The sequence below is a fragment of the Pocillopora damicornis genome, chromosome 9, assembly GCF_964200805.1.
Source record: "Pocillopora damicornis chromosome 9, jaPocDami1.2, whole genome shotgun sequence".
Taxonomy (NCBI): Eukaryota; Metazoa; Cnidaria; class Anthozoa; order Scleractinia; family Pocilloporidae; genus Pocillopora; species Pocillopora damicornis.
Window position 1 is genome coordinate 5,001 of NC_142678.1, and position 7,279 is coordinate 12,279.

General features: G+C 36.1%; 2 long non-coding RNA genes across 6 annotated transcripts in view; both read right to left on the minus strand.

Annotated features, from left to right (window-relative positions):
• Positions 1-715, minus strand: part of LOC149039484 (uncharacterized) — a 2,785-nt gene extending 2,070 nt beyond the window's left edge. Inside the window, exon 1 of the long non-coding RNA XR_016179594.1 lies at positions 405-715. This is a non-coding gene — a long non-coding RNA (uncharacterized LOC149039484). The remainder of the gene's footprint in view (positions 1-404) is intronic.
• A 400-nt stretch (positions 716-1,115) lies between these two features.
• On the minus strand, positions 1,116-2,877 carry LOC149039485 (uncharacterized). 5 transcript variants are annotated; one of them, XR_016179598.1, is made up of 4 exons: positions 2,200-2,877; positions 1,944-2,004; positions 1,674-1,764; positions 1,116-1,446 (listed from the first exon to the last, which is right to left on the minus strand). It is a non-coding gene; the product is annotated as an uncharacterized LOC149039485 (long non-coding RNA). The 5 variants fall into 5 exon arrangements; XR_016179597.1 differs by having other exon boundaries at positions 1,944-2,001; positions 2,194-2,877; XR_016179596.1 differs by having other exon boundaries at positions 2,194-2,877.
• Between the last annotated feature and the right edge of the window lie 4,402 nt (positions 2,878-7,279).

Here is a 7,279-nt window from a genome sequence, read left to right on the forward strand (position 1 = left end):
ACATATCTTCTCAGTGATGCACAGCATCCGAAAATGAGGATATCTTGAGCTGCAATAATTTTTAAATGTTTTAAGCTCCCAAATCCCTTTTTTATTCTTTCTGTCTAACTCGAGACAACATTAACTACCATACTATAGTGTACAGTACCAAACTATGCTATACCATACTATACTACACCCTCCTGTATAGTACTTTGATGCACGTGTAATAATATCACTTTTTTTGCCATGAAAACTATTATAAGGTCACATTCGCGAATTTGAAGGTGATAAGAGCACTTGTTCTCTTTTCAAGTGAATACTTATGTAAGGGCTATGCTCTATCACCCGTTCATGAGTGATTTTTTCAGAGGAAGAAAATCTGCTTTGACTAGGTTTTCCATTACTCAGAAATTTTATCGTACCTGTGGTTATGTCCTAGCTTTAGATTCTTCTCGCAGCTGTAGCTTAGATTGTTGTCAAGATCATCTTCTAATGAAGCACTCCACTATTGCTCAACTGATATCCCAGCGTTACAAATTCAGCCACAAATCATTGGAGACCCTTTGATTGCTTGTGTCCTTCCAAAGATCAGCCGATTTCTCGGTGAAACTTGGGCTTGGGAGAAAAAATACCTGGAAAACTTTTAAAACGTTCCATTTCTTTTTAATATTCTGCATTAAAAAATCATTAATACATATAATGTTATATTTATTATTTTTTATTGGTTTATCAACTTATTTACCTGTTTTTTCATCTTCCTACTTATTCTTCATTTTTTTATCTTCTTAGGAACTTAGTTGAGAAATGATCCCTGTTATTAGTGATTAAGATTATTTCATCATTTTATTTTAACTTTTTATTTATCAATTGTTTTAGTGTACTTTAAGTTATTAGGTATAGTTTTATGAGGCTATCATTTAGAAAAAGCTCTCCACGACAGCATTTGTAGACACTTCATTAGACTGCTGTGACTGGACCAGACTGCGCTGACTGGGACCTGAATGTGGCCTTTTCTGAATGGCACTTTACTCTAATGGACAGCACTGCACTGCTTTAGGTTCTACTTCACTTGACTCAGCCGGAGTGCATTGCGCTCGACATTGCGCTCCAGATTGAAATACACTGCACTGTACTTCAGTGGGTGGGAGTGGACTGGACTGGACAGGACAGCCCTCCACGGAACTGGATTGTTGCAGTTGTCTTTTATGGACTTAGGGTGTTTCGGATGGAAATACATTACAATGTAATTGCGTGGATGGGACTTCACTTGAGCGGACGGGACTGGACTGGAGTGAGCGGGACAAGACTGTGCTGGACCAGAGAGCACTGCGCTTTGCTGCACTGAACTGCTATAGACTATGCTTGACTTCACCAGATTGCATTACACTGCACCGTCTTGGATAAAATGGAAATCTACTTACAGCATAGCTTGCATAACACTGGACTGGACTTGGATTGGATTGCCTAGATTGCAATGGAGTAAATGGTACTAAACTTGACTTGAATGCAAAAGACTGCTAATAAAGACTGATAATATCCTTAGGATTTAGAAAAAAAATCTTCGAAATCGTTTTCTTTTATAGGTAATGCTAGTCGCAGATATTTAAGACAACTTGTGTTTCGAGCATATGAAATGTAACAATGGAAATCATGCAAGTTGTTCTTGAATTGTCCCTTGACTTACTACTTACACTTAATCGTTATCTGTGACCAGTCCCATTGGCTGTTGATTGGATAACTAGGCCATGTTTAAAAGCACTACCCATTGATTATCTTTCTCTTCTGGAGAGAGAAAAGTTTCAGAATACAAAAAAGGGTTAAATATTAAACATGTTACCTTGTAAATTATTAAACATTGACATCAAAGCAATGAGTCGAGAAGCCGCCTCACAAATTCTATAAACAGAAAATTTAAGGGAGTCCAGAACCAAGAGTAATTCTCACAAATGTTTCTATGTTACCTTTGATGTGTCTGATGCCCTACTTCGTTACGATATGATCTGGAGTGAGTTACGAGGTCTTCTTTAAAAAAATGAGAATAGAAATCTGACAAAACTTGTTGCAATGAAAACATGCCAGCCTTACCTGGAGTAATTTATTTTATTTATATTTATTTTATTATATTTAAGACAATTTGCGTTTCCAGCATATGAAATGCAACAATAGAAATCATGTAAGTTGCCTTGAATTGTCCCCTTACTTAATACTTACACTTACTCGTCATCTGTGGCCGGTCCAATGGGCAGCTGAACGGATAACAGAGTTTTGTTTAAAAGCACTACCCATTAATAGTTTTCTCCTCTGAAAACAGAAAAATTTCAGAAAACAAAAAAGGATTGAAATATTAAACATGTAAATGATTAAACATTGACATCAAAGCAACGAGTCGCGAAGCCACCTCACAAATTCTGTAAACAGAAAATTTCAGATAGTCCAGAGCCAAGAATAATTCTTACAAATGTTTCGATGTTACCTTTGAAGTGTCTGATGCCCTTTTCGTCATGATGTGATCTGGAGCGAGTTACGAGGTCCTGCTGAAAAAACAAAACAAAAAACAAAACAAAGCAAAAAAACAAGGAAATCGACAAAACTTGTTGAAATCCATAATATGACCTGTAGAGCTTAGGGTATTACCTTTTTCTCCAACTGCTCGGTGCAACGCATCAGGGTTTTCCTATCAGCAAAGCAAACCATCTTACTCAGGCTAGTAACATAACATTATAATATTTCGTTACATACCTACTCAGTGCTGCACAGCTCCTGAAAACGGGCGTATCTTGAGCAGCACTAATTTAAAAATGTTTTTACCTCCCAAATCCGTTTTCTATTCTTTCAACCAGACTTGAGACAACAGTAACTCCTATACTTTATTATAGAGTGCAGTACCAAACTATGCTATACTATACCGCAGTATACCCTACTGTAAAATATATAGATGCCTGTAAAATAATTTCATTTATTTTGCCATAAAAACTGTAACAAGAAGTCATATTCTTGAGATTGAATACGATCAGAACACTCGTTCTCTCTTCAATTTAAGACTAATGGAAGGGCTATGCTCTTTCACTCATTCATGAGTGCTTTTTTTAGAGGAAGACAATCTTCTTTGACTAGCTTTTACTTCCATTATTTAGAAATTTTACCGTACCTGTGGTTATGTCCTAGCTTTCTTCTTCTCCTAGCTGTAGCTTATCTTGTTGTTATGATCATCTTCTCATGAAGCACTCCAGTACTGCTTTACTGATATCCCAGAATGACAAATTCAGCCACAAATCATTGGTTCTCCTGTGGTTGCTTGCGTCCTTGCAAAGTTCAGCTGATGTCTCAGTAAAACTAGGTCTTGGGAGAAAAAAATACCTGGAAAACTTTTAAAACGTTGCAATTACTTTTAATATTCTGTGTTAGAAATTTTAAATACATAAATCATACAATAATATTATATTTATCAATCTTTTATTTATTTATCAATTTATTTACATATTTTTTCATCTTCCTACTCGTTTATCATTTCTTTATCTTAGGAATTTGGTTGAGAAATCATCACTGTTATTAGTTATTGAGATTTATTTCATTTCCTTATTTCATTTTTAATTGATCAATTTTTTCAGGTGTATTTTTTCGCACTGTACTTCAGTGGGCGGGACTGGACTGGACTGGACTGGAATGGACTATTGCACTTGGCTTTTATGGACTTGGGATGTTCCGGATTGAAATACACTGCAATCTACTTGCGTGGATGGGACTTCACTTGAGTGGACGGGACTGGACTGGATGAGATTGCACTGGATTGCTATAGACTGTGCTTGACTTCACCAGACTGCATTATACTGCACTGCGTTGGATTAAACTGGAAATCACCATACAGGATAGTTTGCATAGCACTGGACTTTACTTGAAAGGACTGTTCTGGATTTAGAAAAGATCGACTAAATCATGTTTTTTTTAAGCTAGTGCTAGACGCGCATATTTAAGACAATTTGCGTTTCGAGCATATGAAATGCAACAATGGAAATCATGCAAGTTGTCCTTGAATTGTTCCCTGACTTAATACTTACACATCATCACCAGTTCCATGGGCTGCTGATTGGATAACTGGGGCTGTTAAAAGCACTACCCATTGATAGTTTTTCTGCTCTGAAAACAGAAAACTTTCAGAATACAAAAAAGGATTGAAATATTAGACATGTCACCTTGTAAATTATTAAACACTGATATCAAAGAAATGAGTCTGGAAGCCACCTCACAAATTCTGTAAACAGAAAATTTCAGATAGTCTAGTAATTGCTTAGGGTTACCAAGAATAATTCAAGCAAATGTTTCTGTTACCTTGGAAGTGGCTGATTCCCTACCTCGTTATGATGCAATGAGTTACGAGTCCACGCTGGAAAAAAAACCTAACAAAACTGGTTGCAATCAAAACATGCCGGCCTTACCTCTTATTAGATTGATTTGTAGAGTTTATGGATACCACACTGCAAGTTTTTCTCCAACGTCAACGCATCAGGGTTTTCCTATCAGCAAAGCAACCCATCTTACTCAGGTTAGTGTCATAATATTTCTTTACATACTTACTCAGTGATACACAACTCCCGAAAATGGACTTATCTTGAGCTGCAATAATTTAAAAATATTTTAACTTCCCAAACCCTTTTCAATTCTTTCTATCAAAATTGAGACCATTATCTCCTATACTATACTGTACTATACTATACGATAATGTACATTACCAAACTATGCTATAATATACTCTGCTATAACCCTAGTACATACTACTTAGGCACATGTGTGATAATTTCACTTATTTTCAATAAAATCCATTACAAGATGTCATATTCTCGAGTTTGGAAGCCATAAGAACACTTGTTCTTCTTCGGATTTAAGACTGATGTAGTAGCTATGCTCTATCACCAATTCATAGACGTTTTTGTGGGAGAAAGACAATCTGCTTTGACTGACTTTTACTTCCATTACTCAGAAAATTTTTTCGTGCCTATAATTGTCCGCTCTCAATACTGCTCTACTGATATCCCAGTTTCACAAATTCAGCCACAAATCACTGGCGACCCTATGGTTGCTAGTGTCTTTTTAAAAGTCAGCTGATGTCCTGGGAAAACTAAGGCTTGGGAGAAAAAAATATCTCTTAAACATTTTAGACAACGTCACATTTCATTTTAATATTCAGCAAAAATCATAAATACATAAATCATACTTCAATATTATTTATTGTTTCATTTACTTATCAATTTATTTACATATTTATTCATCATCCTATTTATTTATCATTTCTTTATCCTCTTAAGTGTTTAATTAAGAAGTAGTCACTATTAGTTATTAAGATTTATTTTCTTTCTTAATTTTTTTTTTTATTGATCAGTTATTTTTGATTATTTAAGTTATACTTTAGGTATATTTTTATTAGGCTATATTTAGAAAAAGCTCTCTACTAGAGAGTATGTAGATGGTCTTTCATATTTTTTTCCTCCAACTGCTCGATTCCACGTGTCAGGGTTTTCATATCAGCGAATAAACCCATCTTTACAGCAGATTTGTATCCCAAAATTATAGTTCTTTAATCACCATCTCTGTGAGAAAATGGACTTATGTTGAGCCGCAGATATACGAAGTTCAAGGGAAAAAAGTTGAAATTTTTCGTTCAGTCCCCGAAAATGGACACAGTGAAGTTTTGCAATCTCAAACCTGAAAGTCGCACGAACAGTTTCCAGTTGAAAGTGGATGACTGTGGCTAAATTTACGACAATGACCAAACCCTCCCAAATATGGGCTAAGATGCAGTTACCACCTAGATAACATTTCTTCTAGGGCTTTTTTTATTGGCAGATTGAGTAGTTATTGAACTAATCCAGTTTAGGCCATCTTTTCGTGAAGCACTCCGGTCCTGTTCTATCGATAATCCAACTTTAAATTCAATACTATATTATACTGTATTATATAGTACTTTTCTATGAGAAAGACAATCCGCTTCAAGTAGCCTTTAATCCATTACTCAGAAATTAAATGTACCTGTTATCATGTCCTAGCTTTTAGTTTCTTTTCGCTGTTGTAGCCCACCATGTTGTAATGGCTATCTATTTATGAAGCAAAGCAGTCCTTCTCTGATCCGAACTGAGCCACGAGGTCATGAAGAATATAAAAGATCTAAAAAAATTTCTTGAAATCAAAACATGCCGGCCTTACCTCTTTCAGATGATCTGTAGTGCTGATCGACCGTAACTTTTTCCTCCAACTGCTCTAGGCAACGCGTTAGGGTTTTCCTATCAGCCAACGAACCCATCTTACAAAGGTTAGTATCTTAGCGTTATAATTCTTTACCGACCTTCTCAGTGATGGAAAGCCGTTGAAAATGAGCTTATCTTGAACTGGAGAAAGTTAAAATGTCTCAAGCTCTTAAATCGAAAAAAAGGCGCGCTCTTCTTGTATATTAATTCTGGCAAACTCAAGACAACCTTAACTCTTACACTAAATTAGACTAGACTAGACTATACTATACTTCCTTTACTGAGACATTTCACATACCTGTGGTTATTGTCCTAGCCTTGGATTCTCCTCTTTGTTGTAGCTCAGCTTGTTGTTATGGCTATCTTTTCATGAAGCACTCCAGTCCTGTTTTACTGATATCTTAGCTTTACATTCATTTGTTTACTATACTATACTATGTAGTAATTTTCTGCCTCGACTAGCCTTTAATCCATTACTCAGAAATTTACGGTACCTGTGGTTATGTCCTAGGTTTGGATTCTCCTCGATGTTGTAGCTCAGCTTGTGGTTATGGTTATTTTCTTATAAAGGACCCCAGTCCTGCTTTGATCCGAACTGAGCCACGAGGTCATGCTAAAAAGAAAAAAATCTAACAAAACTTGTTGCAATCAAAACATGCAGGCCTTACCTCTTTCAGATGACCTGTAATGCTGAGCAACCATAACTTTTTTTACCAGATGCTCTATGCAACGCCTCAGGTTTTTCCCATCGCCAACGCACCCATCTTACACAATTAAGTAACTATCACATTGTTTTAGTTCTTTACTTACCTTCTCAGTGATGGAAAGCGCTGAAAACAAGCTTATCTTGAGCTGCAGAAAGTTAGAATGTCTCAAGATCTTAAATCGGAAAAAAGGGCCTGCTCTTCTTTTTTATTTATTCTGGCAAACTCGAGACAACCTTAACTCCTACACTAGACTAGACTATAGTATACTACCTTTACTGAGAGACTTAACATTCCTGTGGTTATGTCCTAGTCTTTGATTCTCCTCGCTGTTGTGGCTCAGCTTGTTATGGCTAT